The 25189-nt window shown below is 39.2% G+C and overlaps 1 long non-coding RNA gene and 1 pseudogene across 3 annotated transcripts in view; both read right to left on the reverse strand.

The window, feature by feature from the left end:
• LOC135968184 (uncharacterized) overlaps window positions 1-14823 on the reverse strand; it is a 32901-nt gene extending 18078 nt beyond the window's left edge. For all 3 annotated transcript variants that reach the window (XR_012427060.1, XR_010582746.2, XR_010582745.2), the window contains exons 1-2: window positions 14605-14823; window positions 4957-5107 (exon numbers count right to left, since the gene is read on the reverse strand). This is a non-coding gene — a long non-coding RNA (uncharacterized lncRNA). The remainder of the gene's footprint in view (window positions 1-4956; window positions 5108-14604) is intronic.
• Window positions 14824-18643: 3820 nt separating this feature from the next.
• On the reverse strand, window positions 18644-19418 carry LOC102135634 (peptidyl-prolyl cis-trans isomerase A pseudogene; annotated as a pseudogene).
• Between the last annotated feature and the right edge of the window lie 5771 nt (window positions 19419-25189).

The following is a 25189-nucleotide window of genomic DNA, read 5'->3' on the forward strand; positions in this document are numbered from 1 at the left end:
GGGTTTTCTAAATATACAATCATGTCATCTGCAAACAGGGACAGTTTGACTTCTTCTTTTCCTAACTGAATACCCTTGATTTCTTTCTCTTGCCTAATTGCCCTAGCCAGAACTTCCAACACTCTGTTGAATAGGAGTGGTGAGAGAGGGCATCCCTGTCTTGTGCCAGTTTTCAAAGGGAATTTTTCCAGTTTTTGCCCATTCAGTATGATATTGGTTGTGGGTTTGTCATAAATAGCTGTTATTATTTTGAGGTACGTTCCATCAATACCGAATTTATTGAGCGTTTTTAGCATGAAGGGCTGTTGAATTTTGTCAAAAGCCTTTTCTGCATCTATTGAGATAATCATGTGGTTCTTGTCTTTGGTTCTGTTTATATGCTGGATTATGTTTATTGATTTGCGAATGTTGAACCAGCCTTGCATCCCAGGGATGAAGCCCACTTGATCATGGTGGATAAGCTTTTTGATGTGTTGCTGAATCCGGTTTGCCAGTATTTTATTGACGATTTTTGCATCGATGTTCATCAGAGAAATTGGTCTAAAATTCTCTTTTTTTGTTGTGTCTCTGCCAGGCTTTGGTATCAGGATGATGTTGGCCTCATAAAATGAGTTAGGGAGGATTCCCTCTTTTTCTATTGATTGGAATAGTTTCAGAAGGAATGGTACCAACTCCTCCTTGTACCTCTGGTAGAATTCAGCTGTGAATCCATCTGGTCCTGGACTTTTTTTGGTTGGTAGGCTATTAATTATTGCCTCAATTTCAGAGCCTGCTATTGGTCTATTCAGGGATTCAACTTCTTCCTGGTTTAGTCTTGGAAGAGTGTAAGTGTCCAGGAAATTATCCATTTCTTCTAGATTTTCCAGTTTATTTGCGTAGAGGTGTTTATAGTATTCTCTGATGGTAGTTTGTATTTCTGTGAGGTCGGTGGTGATATCCCCTTTATCATTTTTAATTGCATCAATTTGATTCTTCTCTCTTTTCTTCTTTATTAGTCTTGCTAGTGGTCTGTCAATTTTGTTGATCTTTTCAAAAAACCAACTCCTGGATTCATTGATTTTTTGGAGAGTTTTTTGTGTCTCTATCTCCTTCAATTCTGCTTTGATCTTAGTTATTTCTAGCCTTCTGCTAGCTTTCGAATGTGTTTGCTCTTGCTTCTCTAGTTCTTTTAATTGTGATGTTAGAGTGTCAATTTTAGATCTTTCCTGCTTTCTCTTGTGGGCATTTAGTGCTATAAATTTCCCTCTACACACTGCTTTAAATGTGTCCCAGAGATTCTGGTATGTTGTATCTTTGTTCTCATTGGTTTCAAAGAACATCTTTATTTCTGCCTTCATTTCGTTATGTACCCAGTAGTCATTCAGGAGCAGGTTGTTCAGTTTCCATGTAGTTGAGCGGTTTTGATTGAGTTTCTTAGTCCTGAGTTCTAGTTTGATTGCACTGTGGTCTGAGAGACAGTTTGTTATAATTTCTGTTCTTGCACATTTGCTGAGGAGTGCTTTACTTCCAATTACGTGGTCGATTTTGGAGTAAGTACGATGTGGTGCTGAGAAGAATTTATATTCTGTTGATTTGGGGTGGAGAGTTCTATAGATGTCTATTAGGTCTGCCTGCTGCAGAGATGAGTTCAATTCCTGGATATCCTTGTTAACTTTCTGTCTCGTTGATCTGTCTAATGTTGACAGTGGAGTGTTGAAGTCTCCCATTATTATTGTATGGGAGTCTAAGTCTCTTTGTAAGTCTCTAAGGACTTGCTTTATGAATCTGGGTGCTCCTGTATTGGGTGCATATATACTTAGGATAGTTAGCTCTTCCTGTTGAATTGATCCCTTTACCATTATGTAATGGCCTTCTTTGTCTCTTTTGATCTTTGATGGTTTAAAGTCTGTTTTATCAGAGACTAGTATTGCAACCCCCGCTTTTTTTTGTTCTCCATTTGCTTGGTAAATCTTCCTCCATCCCTTTATTTTGAGCCTATGTATGTCTCTGCGTGTGAGATGGGTCTCCTGAATACAGCAGACTGATGGGTCTTGACTCTTTATCCAGTTTGCCAGTCTGTGTCTTTTAATTGGAGCATTTAGTCCATTTACATTTAAGGTTAAGATTGTTATGTGTGAACTTGATCCTGCCATTGTGATATTAACTGGTTATTTTGCTCGTTAGTTGATGCAGTTTCTTCCTAGCCTCGATGGTCTTTACATTTTGGCATGTTTTTGCAATGGCTGGTACCGGTTGTTCCTTTCCATGTTTAGTGCTTCCTTCAGGGTCTCTTGTAAGGCAGGCCTAGTGGTGACAAAATCTCTAAGCATTTGCTTATCTGTAAAGGATTTTATTTCTCCTTCACTTATGAAACTTAGTTTGGCTGGATATGAAATTCTGGGTTTAAAATTCTTTTCTTTAAGAATGTTGAATATTGGCCCCCACTCTCTTCTGGCTTGGAGAGTTTCTGCCAAGAGATCTGCTGTTAGTCTGATGGGCTTCCCTTTGTGGGTAACCCGACCTTTCTCTCTGGCTGCCCTTAAGATTTTTTCCTTCATTTCAACTTTGGTGAATCTGGCAATTATGTGTCTTGGAGTTGCTCTTCTCGAGGATTATCTTTGTGGCGTTCTCTGTATTTCCTGGATTTGAATGTTGGCCTGGCCTACTAGGTTGGGGAAGTTCTCCTGGATGATATCCTGAAGAGTGTTTTCCAACTTGGTTCCATTTTCCCCCTCACTTTCAGGCACCCCAATCAGACGTAGATTTGGTCTTTTTACATAATCCCATACTTCTTGCAGGCTTTGTTCATTTCTTTCTCTTCTTTTTTCTTTTGGTTTCTCTTCTCGCTTCATTTCATTCATTTGATCCTCAATCGCAGATACTCTTTCTTCCAGTTGATCGAGTCGGTTACTGAAGCTTGTGCATTTGTCACGTATTTCTCGTGTCATGGTTTTCATCTCTTTCATTTCGTTTAGGACCTTCTCTGCATTAATTACTCTAGCCATCAATTCTTCCACTTTTTTTCAAGATTTTTAGTTTCTTTGCGCTGGGTATGTAATTCCTCCTTTAGCTCTGAGAAATTTGATGGACTGAAGCCTTCTTCTCTCATCTCGTCAAAGTCATTCTCCGTCCAGCTTTGATCCGTTGCTGGCGATGAGCTGCGCTCCTTTGCCGGGGGAGATGCGCTCTTATTTTTTGAATTTCCAGCTTTTCTGCCCTGCTTTTTCCCCATCTTCGTGGTTTTATCTGCCTCTGGTCTTTGATGATGGTGATGTACTGATGGGGTTTTGGTGTAGGTGTCCTTCCTGTTTGATAGTTTTCCTTCTAACAGTCAGGACCCTCAGCTGTAGGTCTGTTGGAGATTGCTTGAGGTCCACTCCAGACCCTGTTTGCCTGGGTATCAGCAGCAGAGGCTGCAGAAGATAGAATATTTCTGAACAGCGAGTGTACCTGTCTGATTCTTGCTTTGGAAGCTTCCTCTCAGGGGTGTACTCCACCCTGTGAGGTGTGGGGTGTCAGACTGCCCCTAGTGGGGGATGTCTCCCAGTTAGGCTACTCAGGGGTCAGGGACCCACTTGAGCAGGGAGTCTGTCCCTTCTCAGATCTCAACCTCCGTGTTGGGAGATCCACTGCTCTCTTCAAAGCTGTCAGACAGAGTCGTTTGCGTCTGCAGAGGTTTCGGCTGTGTTTGTTATTGCCCTGTCCCCAGAGGTGGAGTCTACAGAGACAGGCAGGTTTCCTTGAGCTGCTGTGAGCTCCACCCAGTTCGAGCTTCCCAGCAGCTTTGTTTACCTACTTAAGCCTCAGCAATGGCGGGCGCCCCTCCCCCAGCCTCGCTGCTGCCTTGCTGGTAGATCACAGACTGCTGTGCTAGCAATGAGGGAGGCTCCGTGGGTGTGGGACCCTCCCGGCCAGGTGTGGGATATGATCTCCTGGTGTGCCTGTTTGCTTAAAGCGCAGTATTGGGGTGGGAGTTACCCGATTTTCCAGGTGTTGTGTGTCTCAGTTCCCCTGGCTAGGAAAAGGGATTCCCTTCCCCCTTGCGCTTCCCAGGTGAGGCGATGCCTCGCCCTGCTTCAGCTCTCGCTGGTCGGGCTGCAGCAGCTGACCAGCACCGATCGTCAGGCACTCCCCAGTGAGATGAACCCAGTACCTCAGTTGAAAATGCAGAAATCACCGGTCTTCTGTGTGGCTCGCACTGGGAGTTGGAGACTGGAGCTGTTCCTATTCGGCCATCTTGCTCCACCCCCATTTTTTTTTTTTTTTGAGACAGAGTCTCGCTCTGTTGCCCAGGCTGGAGTGCAGTGGCGCAATCTCGGCTCACTGCAAGCTCTGCCTCCCGGGTTCACGCCATTCTCCTGCCTCAGCCTCCCGAGTAGCTGGGACTACAGGCGCCCGCCACCACGCCCAGCTAATTTTTTGTATTTTTAGTAGAAACGGGGTTTCACAGTGTTAGCCAGGATGGTCTCGATCTCCTGACCTCGTGATCCGCCCACCTCAGCCTCCCAAAGTGCTGGAATTACAGGCGTGAGCCACCACGCCCGGCCTGAACAAACCTTTTAAGTCCATAATGCAGTATGGTGAAGTATACTTCAAGATTGTTCAGCAGACCTCTAGAACTTACTCATCTTGGATATCTGAAACTTTACACCTCTTGAACAATTCTCCATCTTTCCCTCCCATCAGTCCCTGGCACCTACCATTCTACTCTGTACTTCTATGAGTTGAACTGTTTTAGCCCACATGAAATGAGATATACACATACAATGGGATGTTATGTGGTCTTAATAAGAAAGGAATTCCTATCATGTGTGACAACATGGATGAATCTGCAAGGCACTGGCTAGTGAAACAAGCCAGTCACAGAAGGACCAATCATTTTATTGAACACCTGGAGAAAGTGTAAACATGGGAAGAATACAACGGTACTCCATATGGACCAAAATAACTCTTGAGAACTCAGTCACTTTGACTCACCAAGAATAACTAGCTGCAAAAGGCCTGAAGTTGGTGGGATGCAAGTTTGATGAGAAGGACGATCAAAGACCCCATAGTCTGTTCCTCATTTAATATTCTGCATAGCTATAAATTGGGATCCACATGTACAACTGTGTGTCTGTATACGTATCTGCAAAACCACAAAATACTCAGTCTACACTAGGAAAACATAAGCCAACAATACTTAATATCCTCTAGCCTCGATGCTAATATTACTTACAAAAAGGAAGTGTTCTGTGGGTCTGGAAGTGAGATCCCAGCTAAGGGAAAATAAGTTAATTGAACTTATTTGAGTCAAAGTAGTGTGCTCCAGGTTTGTCTTTTCTTTCCTCAGTAGAGCTGAGTGATGTGACCCTTCTTGGCCTCAGTTGCTCACTATTTGGGGACAGTTCTATTTGCCCTATCTATGTTTGCTGTGCTGAGTCTAAAACCTATGTAAAATAAATCACATTGCAGACACTCCTCAGAGTCCAGATGCACCGGACTATTGCATTAAGCAACTGAAGAATCTTCCAAGTTCCAGATCTTCTGAGTTCCAGATTCTCCTTCTCATGTCCCCTGCTGTGAGGCTGGTCCTACTCAGACCTTACTTGCTGTGCTTTCTAATTCTAGTCTGCCTCTACCACAATTCCACTGTCTATTTTCATGTAATATAATTTGATTATTGGGAGACAAGGCCTGAGATAGCTCATTGACACTCATAGCTAGTTACCATCTCTGTATTCCGCATATCAAAAAGTGCTCTTATTTCCAGTTCTTCAGGATCTTCTTAAAGGATCGATTTCTTTATTTTTCTCATTCCTGTGCTTATTCTCATATATATAGGCTCATTCCAACTACCATAATCACAACTTGTCACACCTTTCCTTTGTTATGTCAGGCAGAAATGATCTCTTAACCGCCCCCCACCACCACATACCCACCACCTATATTTTCTTTTACAAGCATCTGTATTCATATTGAGCTTACATAGGATAGATTTTTTGACAATCAAAGCCCAAAAGGCATATTTACACATCAAGTGATTTATCAATGAAATATACACTATTACTCCTAATTATTACTACTTCCATGTCCCAGTGACAATGCCAATATTTATCTGAGCTCACGTCTTACAGTTTAAACTGTTTTATCTTTCACCAGATCCTCTTCCCTGTCCCATATATGATCAGCAAAAATATGTGATTCTTAAGTGATTCTCAAATGCAGCCAACCTGAGATGAAAGAATAAGAGGCATCAATGTCTCCTAAATAAATAGGGACTTGAGATTTAAAGAGAAAAAAATGTAGTATGACTTGTTGAAAGTAAAAGAAAATTGAGGAAGTTTTGAAAATGGGTATTCCAAGAGGTATTGAAATAAAAATCCACAAAATCTTTGATCTATCCAGCCTTCCTCCAGCAATAAATTCTTTAGAAATACTTGTGCAATTGCACAAGTAAGAGCATACATAAGCAAGGGTATTAATTGGAGCTTTATGTTAGTGACATTTGAAGGTAACAAATACCTATCCTTTGGGGAATAATCAAATAAACTGGGATATACCTAAAGAAAAGTAGATCTCCATGTACATGTAAAAGTGATCCATGAAGCGATGTTGAAATTTTTTAGAGAAAGTTTCAAACATTGAGTGGAGACATAATCCCATTTTTTATAATTCATGCTTCATACCCAGGAAGGTGCCTATGGTTTTAAATTATTCAATAGGGATGAAGATGTTTTATAAATGTAAAAGATTCTTAAAATTCATTGTGGGCTTAATGGTTTGAGCATTTCAACTGTCAAAGTACATGCTCAGATTCTGAAGGTTACTCTTGAAAATGTTAATGGTAGTTATTCCAGGGAAGTGGGAGATTGGAGAAGGATGGTAAGAAGACATGATTTTTATTTTTAAAACTAGTCATCAAATGTATTTAAGTTATAAGGAATACTATACAAACAACAACAACAGCAACAACCTCTGAACAGTGTTAGCTACACTATCTCTTCTGTTGAGGAACCAAGCAGTGTGTTTTCTCTTATCTCTTCCCACCTTGCAGACTCTTTTTTTCCTTCCGTGACTTGTGAAAATATACCTTAAAAGGCACATACATAGCATATAGCATATAGCTTAGGTGTTATTGGATTGGAGTTTGAATTCTAATTAAAGTTATGCGTTTGACAAATTACAGGAGGGATAATGTATTTGAGTTCTTTGTAGTTGCTGTTCATATGTTGAATGGTGATGTGTAGGACATGCGAAACCAGCAGACTTATGATAACAATGACTTAGACTCAAGCTTTGCTTGGCCCCAGAAGAGGTGATGTTATCCATTTCAGTTAGAGTTTATCCGCATGGTTTAACAACCCCGTGTAAAACCATTTCTATGAAGAGCAGCTGTTTCTTCCTATCTGCCTTTCCCCTGTTGTCCCTAAAAATGTTTTCATATATGCTTTGGTCCCTGTGCTTTGATATCATCAATGATGGACAAAGGTGTCTTACAAATATGAAAGACTATTTTCAAAAAGTTATTTTAAGGCTTAATATTTTGAACATGACTTAAACTGTAAATGCTTAGTATTTTCAGTGGCTTAATGTAATAAAACCCACCTGTTATTTTTGGCTGCTTTATTTGGACCATCTGCTCCACAAAAAAATGAAAAGCTCAACAGTGGATGGAGAATTGTCTACTCCTCATGTGTCAATAATTCATTTATTCTCTCTATCCAAGCCTCCAGGTCACTGCAAAACTGTTTATTCATTTTCCAACAAAAGGGAAAGCCAGTATTTGGCATTTGGCTTTATTAAAAATCATCACAGGGAATTATATTTTTTGAAAATTCATAATTTCCTATTTTTCTCTATGTTAGAATAGCTTGCCAGTTGCATTTATTTTAGGGACACTGATTCTTTGTTCTTTCTGTGGCAGGTTGGGTATCAGCTGGCGAGGTATTTTTGGCGATGGTTAACCCAATCATGCATCATTCATGTTCAGGTGGTTATGTGAGCATCACATAGTCTTGTTCCTAAATTAAGATGGAGTTTCCACTAGAGATGAGAATTACAAAGGTCAAACACTTTGGTCGCCAACTACTTTCATTTGAATGAAATGACTTTGCAATCCTATCCTAATCTCTTGGCAGCTTAGGACACAGAGAATCACCTCTTAGTTGACTGCAGTTTATGATCATGACATTGCTCTTGCCAGGGTTCATTGTTACACCTTTGATCATCTCTAACAATAATAACAGCAACAATAGTAACAGCTAGTTTTTACTGATTGATGACTAGGTTCTAAATACAATACTAAAGACACCACTTATGTACTGCTCATCTTTTTATGTAGTGCTTCCTTTTTTTCTCTCATCTTAAGTTTTCTCTAAATCTTATGCACTTTTTCTTCTTTTCCTTATTTACTTATTTCCTCAACACAACTGTGGACCTTACTTATGTTTCAGACTGCCACCTCTTTTTAGATGGTGGTTAACTTCACTTCTAGCTACTGAACTTACACCTGATTTCCAGTTTCTTGTTTCTAGCTCCTTGTGGCGTGATTTAGGATTACCTGAGAGAAACAAGGCCTAATGTTTTTTGAGTGCCTACCAGTGTTGGGCATTTTATGTGTTAGTTTGTTTAATAAACATAAACAACTTTATTCTCATTTTAGATTTGGGAAAATTTAAGTATAAATAATTTAATGATTTTCCTGAGATCACTGTTGGTTGTGAAGAAGCAAGCTGGGATTCAAACTCAAGTACAATTCTAAATTCCATAACTTTTATAGCATTTCATGTGCGTTTCAAATGAAACACTTTCCTCACATCATTGACTAACTACACTTTCTAAGCATTTCAGGATATCATCCATGCATTGCAAAATATTATCTTTAATGTTTCTCTGTTTATCTCATCTTCACCCACCTCCTTTGACCCTCATCCAAGTCTTCAGTAACCTCACCCTTAGGTCATCCCAGCAATCTCTCTCCTTACTCTTCATTTCCAATTTTCCTGCATAAAACTACCCAATCCATTTTCCTGAGGCTCTGTTTTCCTACAGTCATTTCTTCACTATAGAACCTACAATATCACCCATAATCTACCCATCAAAGCCAAATTATAGATTCAGAATTTTTCTTCAACTTGCTCTAAGCTATTTGTCCAAAGCGTTTGCTATTTTCTTAATTCATTTCACTCGCAGCAATTGTTTCACTGGGTTCTTCACACTCTGCTCTTTGCCACTCCTTTCCTACTTCCAGGAATCCTTTCCTTCTCTTTTTGGCCAATCCAATCTTACTCTGGTTCAAAGGTTCCAATGACTTTCTTCTTCCAAGAAAGTCATTTTGCTTGTCTACAGCCCACTAGCATCTCTTCTCCTCTGACTTCCTGAAGCATCTGCAGATGCACCATGTATTTATCTGTTGCCTTATTTTTGCCTTTCATCATTCGAATGTCCTAGTATTATAAATATACTTTTGAGGACAGAGGTCCTTTGTGCTACTCTTTAGAGCTTGGCATATAGAAGGCACTTGTGGTGTCCTCAATACACTATGACTGACCTAAGCTGTGTACTTAGAAGGGATCACCATCCCGCCACACAGAGCCCATAGCCTCCCTGAAAATCTTGACTATAACCTGCTTGCCCCACAGGTGGATGAGACACCCCATCTTTGATATTATATATGCCTAATAGGAAACAGCAAACACTGTTTATTTAGCTCTTACCTAGGTTTCATATCTAATACAGTCATGTACAAAAAAGGAATTGGACTTATATGCTACCATTCTTCAGAATCTTCATATAATAACTGAAAATGTAATGCCTATTGTTTGCAGTCATGGGGGAGAGAGAACGCGATGAGGTGAACAATAGTGTATCACTAGGTTTCTTACGTGTAGTCACAATTCTCTCTTCTTTCCAAAGGGCACGCTTACAAGGTAGTATTTGAAGGATATATAAAGTCCTCTCCATCTCTGAAATGGGATCTATTATGAAACGGGCTGGAAAGATTCTAAAGAGCAGAAAAGGTATGATTTACTCAAGTTCTTCTTTGGCTGAATCCAATACGTGAACTATTTTAAAGATAGTACCCTCTGCAGAGATGTTTATTGTACCCTGATGAAGGTGGATAATGTGACAATAAATATGGTAAATGGCTGGAAACCCAGAGTTCAGACATCCTGATGGCTCTTGAGTAGTAATCTGGGCAACTCAACTCAGTGTAATATGAGACCAAAGATCAGGGCCTCTGATGAGATTCAGCTTCTCAGCAAGAGGATGCATTGTATGTAGGAAGCACTGCTTTACCTTTCCAATATTTTAAAACACATTGGCATCATCAGCGGAAGGCCATTTAAAGGTCTATAGAATTCCAATAGAAAAATCAATGACTAGTATAAGATAATACTAAGGTCACATAAAAATGGACATTAAATGGTCAGATAATTCCCAGAGATTTGCTGTGTGATTTCCAATGGGGCATCTAACAGAAGAGTGATTAAGTAGAATTTTAAATGCTCAGCAATACCTCTGCTTTGTTTGCAAATTAAAATTAGGATTTGATTTTAAATAGAATTTTAAACAAATTTTATATATTCTTATTTACTTTTAGAGAAAGGGTCTTGCTCTGCCACCCAGGCTGGCGTGCACTGGCATGATCATAGTTTACTATAACCTTGAACTCCTGAGCTCAAGTGATCCTCTCACCCCAGACTTATGAATAGCTGGAGGTGAGAGGACACATGCCTGCAGATCCTGCCTGTAGACCCAGGGTGTGGTGACACATGCCTGTATACCCAGCTATTCAGGAGGCTGAGGTGAGAGGATCACTTGTGCTCAGGAGTTCAAGGTTATAGTGAAGTATGCTCACGCCAGTGCACACCTGCCTGGGTGACAGAGCAAGACCCTTTCTTTAAAAGTAAAGAAAAATATATAAAATTTTAAAAAATAAAGTTGAATCTACATTTTGGTATGCCAAAACATAACCTAAATTGTATGATGATGTAGAAACACAGTGATACAAAATACACCCGAAAACAAATGGCAAAAATTATCGCTTTTGGTATTTTATCTTATTTAATCCACTGACCAATTCTGTGACATAGGTGTTTGTATCCCCATTTTACAGGTAAGTGTATTGAACCTTGGAAAGATTAAATAACTTGCTCAAGGTAAAAATTACGAAGAGGTAGAGCTAGGACTCAGAGCTAATTCACTTCCCTCACTTCGCTATTTGAAGTTTCGAGAAATCCTGGAGTAAATAAATCCACTCCACATTGTTTAGACCAAGGTTTTCCACACTCATTTGATGAAAAAAATCTTGTTGTTCATAGAATAGTTTCTAAAAGCTCAGGCCACTAATGTTCTGTAGCACATACTTTGGAGAGTTCTACACTGGGAAGATGAGTAGTTTGGGATATCACATCTCACTACATTGAAAGGAACTGTCTAAGTAGTTGATTGCAATTCAGTGTGTGGTCAAGCATGAACACACAAGTCAAAATGCATGCCTTGGTGCGACAGGTTTAAAAGAGGATCAAATCTAGTTTAGCTTGTAAATCGGAAGTGCACAGAGCTATTTGGCCAAAAGTAACTCTTAGGAAGTATCAACCAAGTCAACAAGTCAGTTGTTGGTCTCATTTGAGATTCTGATCAAATCAAACAAGATAAATTGTGGGTGAAACCTTTCTTCTCCAAGGTTGCTCTAGATTTAAAGCAGATGTAATCATTAACTTTTCCAACATTAAGTATTTGCAAAAACAGTCAACGGTACTGCACCTCCCCCAGCTGGAAACCACAGCTCTGAATCATTTCTCCTGGAAAACCCAGATGACCAGGCTGACAGCTTCTTATTTCTATTGAAACCTGTGAGTCAGGAGGCCAAGAAAGTTCCCTGTAAACAATTTCATGCAGCCATTTAGATATAGTTACAATGAAACAGCTAGTTTTACATGGCCTTAACGATTAGCCATTATATTTCAAACTTTCAAAATTAAAAAATGAGTGCTTCTTTTCCTACTTTTGGCTCCACTCCATTCCTGCCCCGTGAGTAGGAGGAGTAAGAATTGGGAAGAGGGGTAGAAATTAGGTAAGGTGTGATTATGAATATTATTGCTATTTTAAAATGGTCATTTTATATTTTGATGCAATGACATGACAAATGCCCTGCAAATCAAAATTTCCTTGATAAAAAAGTCAAATTAATCAAGATAACTTGACCACCTTAGGGAAATGCCTAGGTCTTATCTGTTTTATGTTCCAAGAACCTAGCACAGTTCTTCACATTATATAAAATCAATTAAAAAAAAGAAAACACTGCCACAACCAATAAAATCAAACCCTAAGCTTGGAAGCTGGCCATGGAAAAATACTTTCCAATTGAAGGGGGAAATCCACTCTTCTATCCCCAGCTCTAATCCTCTGACTACACCTTTCCCATGAGGACCCCTCATTTTTCCTGCCATCAACACTTCCTTGGCCTCTGGGGACATTTCTTCATCATCCAGTATACCTTTTCGTAGCAAAATTGAAAAGAGGCTACATATTTAAATAAGACTTTTATTTAAAGCCTATTGATAAGAAAATGGAGAGACCCAGAGATGAATGTATAACTAGATACAAATCATTTTCATTTGGGGAATACTTTAAGATATATTCTGCTTAGCTCTTAACCTGCTTCTATAATATAAAAGTCATCCTTCTTCACTATGACAAACGAAAATCCTCTATTTCTAGATTCCTTAAGACCTAAGGAAAATAAAGTTCTCTTTCTTAACTAGGACCTGCTTGACCCTGTTTATTTTTTTATAGCTGTTAGAAATACTACTTCATTTTCCAAAGACCTAGAAGAGTACAACATACACAGCTAGTACTCAATCTGGGGGCTGGCTGGCTCAGAAAATCCTTGGGTTAAACCACAAAAACCTGAAGGCAGCAACGTAGCTGAAAACAATGAATTCAACCTGGAGTTTGATTTTGAGGAATGCCGGCTCCTGGTCAGCCTGCGGCAAGGGTGTCTACCTAAGCATTCCCACCTCTTGGTAACTGGTTTCTATCCACTTTCCTAAGAAGCTCCCTACCTGCAGATTGGCAGATTCTGAATGTGAGGATGTTTTCACAGCATGTACGACTCCTGGGGGTCATTTGCAAAGGTGACTTGACAGAAAATGTCAATTAACAATTTATGGGAAGATCTCTTTCCTGTAATTGATAATTTTAAGGACATCCTTTGCTTTAGGTTATAATCTCCATAGATCTAACTTACAAGAGTATCATGTTTTTACAAAAAGTCAACGTAGTCATAGCAGAGATGAACTCTTTTATATGATTCATTCTTTCCACATATTAAAAAGACTCTTTTGAAGTAATTCCTGCCCCTTGAACTGTGACTTTTCAATTCTTTATAGGAATTAACATGTAAAAACATATACAGACAATTGAGAATTTTTTCTATAATGTATGCATTATAGAAAATCTACATATATGTATGCATTCCATATGTATATGGAATTAATGTGAAGAACCATTATAGTAGGTGGTGACAAAGCTATTTGCCAAAATTTGTTCCATACCATAACTTCCTTTTTAGAATATTTATATGTTTGATATGTTTAATTAAAGATAGCCCTTTGAGATTCAAAAATATGTTTTTGCAAAATTCTGAGGATTTGGGGATCAAAGGAAAGCATTTTTTTGGATGAAAAAGTGAGCTTTCTTCAAGGAGGAGTCTCACTGGCAAAGGGTAGTTAAGTAACTCTGCCAAGGTCAATGTTAACTTCACTTACTGGTTACATACTTTACAGTAAACACTGACTGCCTAAGTTAACCTTGCCCGTGATGGTTAAATGGAGGCCCTCAATTATCCCCTCTCCTGGTTCGTTTGGTAGAGGTAACAAGAGAGAAGGCTGTGCATGCACTCTGGTTCATTTCCCTTTCATCTCTCTCAAGCCTTTTATTCCCTCTTTTAGTCTTATGTTTGAAAACTGAGAGTCCATCAAAATCATATCGTGAGCTGTTGCCATGAAGTCTCAAATTCCACCTTTCCGTTCCTGTTTCATTCATTCAGGCTTTTGGGTAAGGAAGTTTCTTCTTGGGCTATACCCATGGGGCTATTCTTTCATTTTTTAAACTCAGTACTACTCTTCACATATTGATTTAGCCTGTATATAACACAAGCAACTTTAAAGTGGGTGCAAATGTTCTCAGGCCACTAAAGATCCACTCTCTGATCCTGTGCAGGTCTAGAGGACTTGCCAAGGCTTGACTGGTCATTTCTCTTTCCCAAATCCAGTTCCCTCAGGCTAGAGCAGCTGGAAGACCTCCTTATTTGTATAGCCACCCCATGCTGAAGAGTTGTAAGTCAGATGTTTCTTTAGAAGTTGCCTTGGATTCCGCAGCAGGAGTCTAGGATCACGGTGTTTCTGGTGTGTCGCAGAGAAAGAGTCTGAGTGCTGAACAGGAGGTGATAAGCCCGGTTATCGCTGGAGAAGGTGGAAGAATGGATGTTGGCTGTGCTTCTCTCCCCTTTGGTAATTCCCAAGAGATATGTATGTCCCTGCAGCTTAGTATCTGACCAGGCTACATTTCAGGGATAACTAATAGATAATGCTCAACTTATTTTGAAGATGTCTTTGTTACTAATCACTGGCTTACTAGACAGCTCTTTAGTTTCTTTCTGCTGATTTCTAGTCTCTTCTCTGAGTCAGGTCTCCTGGTGGCCTGGTGCAGAGACTTCAGGCTCCTGAACTACAGAGTCCTGCCCTCTCCACTCCCTTCCTTTCTCTTTTGCTCCCTTTTTCTAGATAGAAATCTTATGTTCTCTCTGTGGATTCCTGGATTCCAATCTTCCATGGTAGTCTAGCGGGTAAAGAGATCCTTCTACCACCATTCCAGTAGTACTACGACACTGTTGCTCAGCATAGTGATTCTGTTTGCAGGCTGACATTTACTGGAGAGGACCTTCATGCCACAGGCTCACTACAATGAATGCTTCTACCTAACTGCTGGCTCTTTTGGGTTACCTTTAAAAAGGGCATTTTCTCAGCTCGAAAGTGTTACCATGGTCACTGGAATGGAGGTTGATAGAACCAGAGTTCCAATCACTATGGATATGGGTTCAAGTTAAGCACTTGATTACAATGTGGATATTTGACTTTTCTGTAAACAGCATAGCCCAAGAATGCCATGTTATATGCCCATTTTTTAAGCTGTTTTATGATTGCACTTTCTTAGTTTTCCATCACCCATCGAGTATTACTTTGTCTGTGTGGATCACAGAAGAATTGACACCTTGTGAAAAGATTTTAAAAGGGAAAAAATTACATATACTCTATATATGGATTGCAGAAAGACTGACATCTTGTGCAAAACATACCAAAGTAAACACGGTCTGTAAAGAGTTTTTCATCATATATAGAGAGAAAAATAGAAAGTGATCAATAAGGCTCTGTAGTTATTGACCTGTGAACACTTGGCTAAAGAAAATGCTTTTCTGATAAATCTAGAAAAAGAGCCAAACACCACAAATGAAAAGTCTAACAAAATAACCCACTGAGTTCCTTTCACATGTCTGAGGTGCTCAGAGGTGAGGGGGTAGCATGGGCCACGGGCATGCTGGCAGCCTGACTTCCCCATCATGTTCATGTTTCCTAACTTAATCATTCTTCTAGCCAGAATCGGTTTTCACTGCAGGAGCCTGTCATATTTTACAAATGGTTGAGATATTTTGCTACCATCTTCAGAAGCACTGAAACCTCAACCCTAGGGAGAATCCAAAGCAGTGGCCACTGCCTGAGCTCATGGATAACCAGAAGCATTCCCCGTGAATGCTTTGAGCTCTCTCTCTCGGAGCAGGTTACAAAGGTTTTGCTCCCTAGGAACCAAAGTGTTTCTCCTCCCTCACTTTCCCATGAAATCCAATTCTGAAGATCCAGCTCAGGATTGCCTTGAACTTGGTGGAGGGCATGAGAAATGTATTAAATGCTTTCTCTTTAGGTTCTGTAATGGACTCAATATAATTGACAAGACATTTTTTGCCCGGAAGGAACATTCAAGTTGCCATATGTTTATCTTATCAATTGTTCCTTGGAGTTATTAGTGATTAAATGTTCTATGTATTTGCAGTTGTGTGGTGGAGGGAGGGGTTAGTCTTAAACACTACTGAGGAACCTATATGATTGCTGCCTGTTTCCCACTAAATAACGGGTATGACTTACAAAAGCAGAAAATGACTAAATTCTGAGGTGCTACTGAGAATAAGGAAAAAACATGTGCCAACAATTAGTCCTTAAAGGCTTCCTAGAGGCAATGAGTTCTGAATGAGGTTTTAGAAAAAAATAATTGATACTTTCGCTTAAAGGTATAGGCCACTACAGTACATGCAGCAGACCAGTCTAAACACTGTTGGGTAGAAATTGCATACAAATATAAATATACCTTTTCAATCTTAGTCTTAAAATTGATTTCCAACTGTTGTTAAATCATTAGTTGTATTAGCATAGGACTGAATGAGCTATTAGCAGGAATGTGTAAATTGCAAATTAAAAGACAAGAAAGTTCTAAAATTGGCAATGTCTTCTTTCTGATTAAATACCTGTGTTATGATTTTAGAACAGGAAGAATAATGCAACATTTGATTTAATGCAAATGATTTCTTTGAAATGGAACTAGCATTTGATATGAAATAGACATTTATAATGAGACACAAAATAGCATAATGTAGTGATTTAGAAAAGTAAAAGATTTTATATCAAACTGTCTTGTCGTTTAATCTAACAAATCCATACAAAGTCCTCAACATAGAAGAAAAACCGGCAGGTCTTGGGACAGTACATAATCTTATTCTAGATAATAATACACTGTGTGAGTTATAAACAACTTGACTCAGTCTATCCAAAATACCCTATATATGCATAAGAGACATCATTGAATAACTGTTATCCGATACAGTTTATTTTTAAGTCAACTATCTGCTTAACACAGTGCTGAATTCACCCTAGAGTACACGGTCTTCATCTCATTCTTAAATATTCTATTAAGTATGATCTAGAATTTGTTGTGAAATGAAATATCTCAGTGACCATTCACTGCATTCCGAATAAAATCCAAAGGCCTTATCCTGCCTTTCAAAAGTCTTCCCAATGTATGACTTATTTAAAGATTAGCTTCATTTCCCATCACAAGCAGAAAGACCCCAGTATCCAATTAGACAAGCTGGCCTCACACTGTCCAACCTGGAACATCCCAGCCCTGGCTCAGCTTGTTACGTCTGCTTAGCCAGCTGTACCCTTGCTCTTCAGTCTCTGCCTCTGAAAAGTTTCCCCATCACTCATGATCAAACTCAAATTCCATCTGCTCTAAATAGCCTTTACAGGCCTTCTCCCTTTTCTCCTCTTCCCCTAGCAGATTGTTAGTTACTCTGTGCAATAAGCAACACATCCCGTCAAGCTCCAGGTGCTATGAATTTCACCTCTCAAGACAAAGAATAGTCGCTGGCACATAGTAGGCATTCACTTAATATTTGTTCACTGACTAGCTCAATACTTCTTAAATGATGCTTTCTTCTCCAAAACTGCCCCCACTGATAGTCAGGTCTCCATCTTCTTTGATCTACTCACAGAACCAGTAACCTAACAGACCAGTTGGCCTTCAGTCTTGTCTTCTACCACACTGGTGTCAGAATGATCTCCCCAGAACAAGAACTTGAACATGTCACACTAGTTTAAAAACTGCAGTCATCTCTCTCTCTCAGAGGCTGAATTCCATAGACTTTATATGACATACGAAGCCCCCATGATTTGTTCCCCCCTTCTCCAGCCACTTGTCTGCAACTTCCTGTTATATGCTTTAGGCCTCAGCAGCACTAGGGATTTTTATCTTACACAAGTGATGAATTACCGAAGTCCTATGCAATTCAAAACTGTTATGCAAAAATTAAAATTTTCCCATGTGGAAAAAAATCTAACCTTGGTGGGGCATTTTGAAGCAGGTGGTTTTTTGCCATTATAAGTTATTTTTCTTTCCACATTCTTTGACCTAACATTGCATCTATTATTATTTCATAACATACATGCTCTTATATTTACAAAAGAACAAAGGAGAGTGGGTTTTTTTGGTTTTTGGTTTTTTTTCAAACTTCGTCATGGTATTTTATTGCATTTAAATCCTGTTTCAAAGTTATGGATTTTCAGGTATTATCTCGGGCCCGAATTTTAGCCTTAGCCCTAGCAGCACTATTTAATGAGGACTTCGATTCTATTGTTAAAGGACATGAGGAAATAATTTAAATTCTAGAGTGGCGAATGCTAAAGTTACAGGATGAAAGTCACTGAAAGCGTTAATGGAAGTGTGAATACAGGTAAACATCCTGTGATTAGACACAGGGCGGAAGTTATTTCTGTTTACTAGCTAAAGTGACCACATGGCGATAATGGAAACTATCAGCTCGTCAGCATTGAAATGAATCATTTAAGTTTAGGGAATTTTTTTACCTTTCAAATTTTGTACATAAGGTCATACTTCATTAATACTTTTGTATTTTACTATTTTTAATTTACATGATTGCGGTTATGTAAAATAAAATTGCATTGCATCTACAGTTCCCCAAACATATGCAACAGTTTCTTGCCCTGATGCTGTTCCCTATTGCCTGGGCTCTCATCCCAAACCCCTTTCCCATTACATCTCCTCCACATTTCTTTCTTTTTTTTTTTTTTAATTGTTACTTAGTTTTTATTTCATAATCATAAACTTAACTCTGCAATCCAGCTAGGCATGGGAGAGAACAAGGAAAACATGGAACCCAAAGGGAACTGCAGCAAGAGCACAAAGATTCTAGGATACTGCGAGCAAATGGGGTGGAGGGGTGCTCTCCTGAGCTACAGAAGGAATGGTCTGGTGGTTAAGATAAAACAACACAAGTCAAACTTATTCGAGTTGTCAACAGTCAGCAATGGTGATCTTCTTGCTGGTCTTGCCATTCCTGGACCCAAAGCGCTCCATAGCCTCCACAATATTCATGCCTTCTTTCACTTTGCCAGAGACCACATGCTTGCCATCCAACCACTCAGTCTTGGCAGTGCAGATGAAAAACTGGGAACCATTTGTGTTGGGTCCAGCATTTGCCATGGACAAGATGCCAGGACCTGTATGCTTTAGGATGAAGTTCTCATCTTCAAATTTCTCCCCATAGATGGACTTGCCACCAGTGTCATTATGGCGTGTGAAGTCACCACCCTGACACATAAACCCTGGAATAATTCTGTGAAAGCAGGAACCCTTATAACCAAATCCTTTCTCTCCAGTGCTCAGAGCACGAAAATTTTCTGCTGTCTTTGGAACCTTGTCTGCAAACAGCTCGAAGGAGACGCGGCCCAAGGGCTCGCCGTCGACGGCAATGTCGAAGAACACGGTAGGGTTGACCATGGCTAGTAGTACAGGACTTTCCTCGGGGGCAGTGTCTGCAAAGCCTCCTCCACATTTCTTTATCTGATTCATTCTATCGCTCGAATCAGTTATCACCTCCCTGCTGTATCCATTAGTTGTTCTTATACTTTGTTTCCCTGTGCATAGCTCTGTCTTTGACTTCACACTTACCGTGGAATGACGGCAGTTTATTAACTCATTCTTCTGGTCTCAGGAGTCAGTACAGTGCTTGGCACATATGTGTTTAAATACTATTTGAAACTAATGAAGTTTCATTTGTGCTTGAATGTCTAGTTACTCAAGAACTGGAATTACTGGAGAAGAGGAACTGGTATACAACCCTGAGCATATACTATGAAGCTTTATACTTAATTTATGCCCTAACTATAGATGGTTTTAGAATTGAGTTAAACACTGTCTCTTATAAGAATTGCTGCAGTATCTCTATAGGTACATTATAATGATGAGATAACACTGATTTCTAATGTTTTCTGTGAACCCTGAAAATCTGAGACAGGTTTCAGTTAATTTAGAAAGTTTATTTTGCCAAAGTTGAGGATTTGCGCCCTTTGATACAGCTTCAGGTGGTCCTGATGACATGGGCCATAGGTAGTCAGAGCACAGTTTGGTTTTATACGTTCTAGGGAGACATGAGACATCAATCAACATATGCAAGATAAACATTGGTTTGGTCTGTAAAGGTGGGACATCTTGAAGCAAAGGTGGGAAGACTTGAAATGGGGAGCAGGTTTCCAAGTCCTAGGTAGATAAGAGACAAATGGTTGCGTTCTTTTGAGTTTCTGCTTAGCCTCTCCAAAGGAGTCAATGAGATATGCATTGATCTCAGTGAGCAGAGGGGTGCCTTTGAATAGAATGGGAGGCAAGTTGACACTAAGCAGTTCCCAACTTGACTTTTCTCTTTAGCGTAGTAATTTGGGGGCCCTAAGATTTATTTTCCTTTCACACTTCTTTCTGCCTTTTTTATAAAGACATTTTTTTACTCCTTTCTCTCTACACATTGACCATTTCACCATATTTTTCCTGTTTGCCTTTCAAAGCTGCACCCAAAAGTATGTTCAAACAATTTTCAAAAGTCGTAGGCGTTCAGTTATAGAAGCACGTCCCAAGGCACTGCCATTCTTTCCGAGCTTGGTCATGCCACCTTCCTTGTTGAACGTGAGACCCTGCTTCTAAATCATTGATTTTATTTTCTTTCCTGGAATCAGGTGTCAGTCGATGAACTTGCACTTTGCCCTTTATCTTTTCTATTTCTTTAAAGAAGTTCATATAGACCTCTTCAATTATGTACTACAATTTCTTATTCAATTCCATCCACAATTTCTTATTCAATTCCATGCTATACAGCTTCTTTATATTCTTTATAGCTTTCACCTCTGAACTGCACTTTCTGTTTTATAGAATCTAAGGCACTGTCTCTTAAACTTAAGGGTACTTAAGAATCACAGGGGAGAATTTGATAAGATGTACCGAGAAGCAGTGTTATGACTTGGTAAGTTTGGGGCGGTGTCCAGAAATTTTTATCTTAACAAATGAAGCAGAAGATTCTGATGCTGGTCTCTGTAATCTCTGAGCTTTGCTCAGAGTTTCCTCTCTAGGTTTCTTAGCAGGCTTGACCTCGGCTCTTCATTGTTTCTGATCTATGATACTTCTTTGTTTTTTGAGGTTCATTATTTATCTTTCAACTTTCCTGCGTTTTTTCTTAACTATGTCTGAAGTTGGAAATGCCTATCTTAAAATGTTTAATTGTGTTCTTTTGCTCGAGAATTATCAGTATATTATTGCTTGACGGTCAGTCACTAATATTTTGAAAGTGACTTGATTAATATCTTTATGTTATTTTGTGTGCCATCCTGTTCTCTAAATACATGGGTCATATCACAACCAAATTTTTCAACTTTTAAGAAAATGAATTTGAGGTAACTTCATAATCACAAAATGTGGCAACTTTTTATTTACAGGTTGCAAATTTCAAGTTCCCCCATGTGTAAATCTTCTAGTTTCTCCAGGTCATTTCCCTTCATTAAATTGTATTCAGAACCATAAGAATGTACATACATACATGATTGAGTGCCTCTCAATCATGATAAATTTATAGGCTAGATATAAATATTTGTCTTCAAAGAGTACATTGTCCCAGTTGATGACTCTGCTATTGTAAATTCTGTTTATTCAACATATTTGCCTTTATTTCCTTCTTTCTTTTCTTTCCGTCCTTCTTCCTTTTTTTCCTTTCTTTCTTTCCTCTTTTCTCCTCCCTCCCTCCCTCCCTCCCTCCCTCCTTCCTTCCTTCCTTCCTTCCTTCCTTCCTTCCTTCCTTCCTTCCTTCCTTCCTTCCTTCTTTCCTTCCTTCCTTCCCTCCTTCCTTCCCTCCTTCTCTCCCTCCTCCCTCCCTCCATCTCTCTCTCGCTCCCTACCTCCTTCTCTCCCTACCTCCTTCTCTCCCTCCCTCTCTCCTTCCTTCTCTCTCTCTCTCTCTCTATCATTCTTTTGACAGGGTCTGGCTCTGTTGCCCAGGCTGGAATGCAGTGGTGCAATCATAGTTCACTGCCGCTTCGAAACCTGGGCTCAGACAATCCTCATGCCTCAACCTCCCAACACCTGACTAATTTTTTTTGTTTCTTGTAGAGACAAAGTCTTATTATATTGCCCAGGCTTGTCTCTAACTCCTGACCTCAAGTAATTTTCCTGCCTCAGCCTCCCAAAGTGCTGGGATTATAGGTGTGAGCTACCATACCTGGCCAACATTTTTATTTTTATATTAAGAAAAATAGTTAAAGATTTCTTCTTAATTTATTGGGGAAGTTGGTCAGGGAATAGGCAGGAAGTACAATTGTGTTCTGAATTGATATCCCTGATCTTATATCAACACAGACCTACATTTTGCCTTCCTTTTCTCTTCTAGAAGCTATTGTAACCTCTACACATTTAGCACAGATGCCATGACTTCCCTATTTATTCCTTATTTCAATTGTTCTGTCCCATGTTTTGTAACATACACTCAAATTTTTTGCACTTTTTCATGACAGTGATTGTGCATAATTCCAATTGTACAGAAACCATTTTCTGTCTTTTTTCTCTAAACCATAAGCCTGTTTCTGAATTAATTTTATTACCACTTGACAAACTTTCCTTACCCTGAGCATAGCTTGGAAAGAGAACTTTAAGAGGCACATACATCAGGCAGAGTTCAAAGCTACTCTACATTTATTTTACTATTAAGATTTTCCATACACATGTTCCACATACCTAAAAACTATTTTATTTAAATCAGTGATATTTAATCATATGTGTGTTGCCCCAAGTGATTTCCCCTTCTACAAAGGAATCCAGCAAGTAAAACGTTTCACTTTCTTTGATAAAATGTATATGTCTCTGCCTTTGTGTGCTTCTTTATAGTTGCAAATGCCCTTGACCTCTTCAGCCTTGCTTGACTACCTGAGTAATATTGCTGCCAGAATTTTTTTTTAATGTAAAACCCTTAGGTTAAGTATTATGCAATAGGTTTCAAAATAGAGTATTTTTCTACAGAGCTTTTGATTAAAATAGAAGAATATCACGAGATCCTAATCCAAATTCAAAGAGGCATAATTTTAATCATAATGATTAAAGTGAGAATCAAGAGAATGGCAGTTTACATAGATATGTGAATGGTTTATTCATGGTCTGTTCTGTCACTTAAAAGTTTCTAGACATCTCTAGGCCTCAGTTTCTTCTTTTGTAGAACAGGAGAATTGGAATGATTAACCATTGGTTCTCAAATGTAGCTATCTCCATATCACAGAAGTGATTCTCAAGTCCTACTCCAAAATCTATGTTGTGGGTTGAATCATATCCTCCCAAAAGTATGTTGAAATACTAACCCTCAGTACCTGACCATGTGAGCTTATTTGCAAATAGGGTCTTTGCAGATGAGTTAAGATGAGATTATTCTGGAGTAGAGTGAGCTCTTAGCCCAGTATAACTGTTATCCTTGTAAGAAGAGAAGAAGAAACACAGAGACACACAGAGAAGGGAAAAGGCCATATGAAGATTGAAGCAGAGTTTGGAGCAATGCAGTTGCAAGCCAAGAAATGTCAAAGATTGCTGGTCATCACCAGAAACCACGAAAAAGCAAGGAAGGATCCCAGAAACTACGAAAAAGCAAGGAAGGATCCCATACAGGATTCAGAGGCAACATGGCCCTGTGGATACCTTGGTTTCAGGCTGCTAACCTCCAGCACTATGAGAAAATAATCCCTGTTTGTTTGTTTTAAGCCACCTAGCTTATGGTACTTTATTATGGCAGCCCCAGAAGTTATCATAACAGCTAACTCAGAATGTTGAGGAATGTGACTAGAGAATCTGTATTTTAAAGACTCTACCCTTCCTGGTGATTCTGCTATGAGTAAGATTTGGTACCAATATGTAGGTGATCTCTGAGGTTCTGTCTAGATCTCAGATTCTGTGATTCAGGAATACAACAGTAGGAAAAAATGTGTATATATATATCAATGATGAAGTAAGGTTGAAAAGGATTAGCATTTCACAACAATGTCAAAAGTTTCCCTCCTACTTATTTATGATAATGAAGCCCTAAATCATGGTATTCTATAGTCGGTAACCTAGAAGTACAAGGCACTTGAAGGTCAATTCAATTTCATCTTGACAAATGCATATATTTAAACTTATTTTCTCTTGGAGATATGATGCTTATTCAGTTTTCAGTTGGTAAGTGTTGGGGTACTGTTTGTGATAGATTTGCCTCATAATGGGTAATACATCTTCTATGTATGAACATCCAGTTCTCTCACAATTGTCTGTGATGATTGATATTAAACTATCATTTCTTGGTCTGTGGCACCAAGTGCAAACTTATCTTTCATACTGCCAACTGCAGACGCTCCTCTCTGCTGCTTGGGTCTGCCCTTGAGATGCTGTAATGGGTGGTGCAAAGTGCTGCAGCAGCATCAGGGATTCGCACTGTGCCCAGAGCTGACAGAGTGCCCTGAGTGATGGTGCAGGCTTCCTGAACACACTGGCAGGGCCTCCATCTCTAACTGCACCAGACAACAGTGACCTCTAACTCCACAATTCGTCTTGTTCATCATCATTCTTGGAAGCCATTCTTCTACATTTTTATCTTTATTCTGTGTCTTTGCTATGGACTACCAATGGGAATCCTATAGAAAATGCAGTTCTATGAGGAGAGACATGCACAGGAAGAAAAGAACAATTCTTCAGCATTTTCCTCTCCTATAGAATATTATCAAATGAAACAGGATTAGCAATTAGTCAAATGTGATTGGGCACTTGGGAAACAGAAAGGGAAGGTGTTTTTGCAGAACCCTGTTTACTGAAGTGGTTTACAACACACTCGGTGGGTGCCATTTGACTTCTGTCTTCTTCATAAACACACACACACACACATATATTTATATATATTTGTGTCTAGGCTTATTATCCACAACCTTGAATGATCTATCAAAAATTCTCAGATGAGAGTTCACCATCATGGTTGCTTAAAAACTGTTCTTTCTCAATCTCTTGCCTCACAAATGAATAAACTTGCTTATTTTTAGATCATTGCAGCAAATATATTATCTTCTATCTCTCCTACTGGAATTGACAATATTAGTGTGTAGAAGGTATTCATTATGATATTAAAATGATCGCTTTATGAGTAGGTTACCTGCAGTTTATTGTAGGGTCTCCAAGATTAGGGCCCATGTTTAAACCTATATTTGTACCCCCATTCCTTGGCTTTGTATGTGCCACATAATAGGAACTCAATAAAAAATTTCTTTGCACTGGAATT

Source organism: Macaca fascicularis, chromosome 18 (genome assembly GCF_037993035.2).
Source record: "Macaca fascicularis isolate 582-1 chromosome 18, T2T-MFA8v1.1".
NCBI lineage: Eukaryota > Metazoa > Chordata > Mammalia > Primates > Cercopithecidae > Macaca > Macaca fascicularis.